Source organism: Cyprinodon variegatus, unplaced genomic scaffold (assembly GCF_000732505.1).
Source record: "Cyprinodon variegatus isolate N-32 unplaced genomic scaffold, C_variegatus-1.0 Scaffold793, whole genome shotgun sequence".
Lineage (NCBI taxonomy): Eukaryota > Metazoa > Chordata > Actinopteri > Cyprinodontiformes > Cyprinodontidae > Cyprinodon > Cyprinodon variegatus.
The window spans coordinates 91,962-92,581 of record NW_015151246.1 but is presented as its reverse complement, the minus strand read 5'-3'; positions in this window follow the sequence as shown (position 1 = coordinate 92,581).

Genomic DNA, 620 nt, shown 5'->3' with positions numbered 1-620 from the left:
TGTTGTGAATTGGCGCTATAGAAATAAACTGAATTGAATGGAAAATTTGAATTGAACTATACTCTCCCAGTATTTCACAGGTTCAGTAACCTTTAAACGAGCTTCAGCAGCTTTTCCTTCAGCAGTGGAGTCCTGCGTGGTGAGATTGCTGCAGGCCCTGGCGGCCGACTGCATTACCGATTATTTTCTTTGCTGATTCCAGGTCTTTCTGAAGCTCTAGAGGTCGTTGGCTGTTGATCAACTCCTCTGATCATTCTTTTCCCTCCTCTGTCAGGAACCTTGTGAGGAGCACCTGGTCGGTTTAAGGGGAACTGATATTTTTATTTCCACTTCCAGATTATAGCTCCAACATTGCTCACTGGAACATTCAGAAGTTTAGAAATCCTTCTGGAACCGATGCCATCATTAAGGTTCAAAGCTCTTGAAAAAGCTCCTTATTTTGACCCATGATGAGATGTTGATACTAGAGATTCATTCATAAAGGCCATAATCTGGGACTGAACCAGCTGATGTTAATTTGCTGTGATAAGGAGCAGCATGGCTTCTTATCACTGAGAGATTTCAGCTTTTGTCTTGGCTTTCATGCCTTTTTGTTCAATATTTTTTCCCTGTTTTATTTC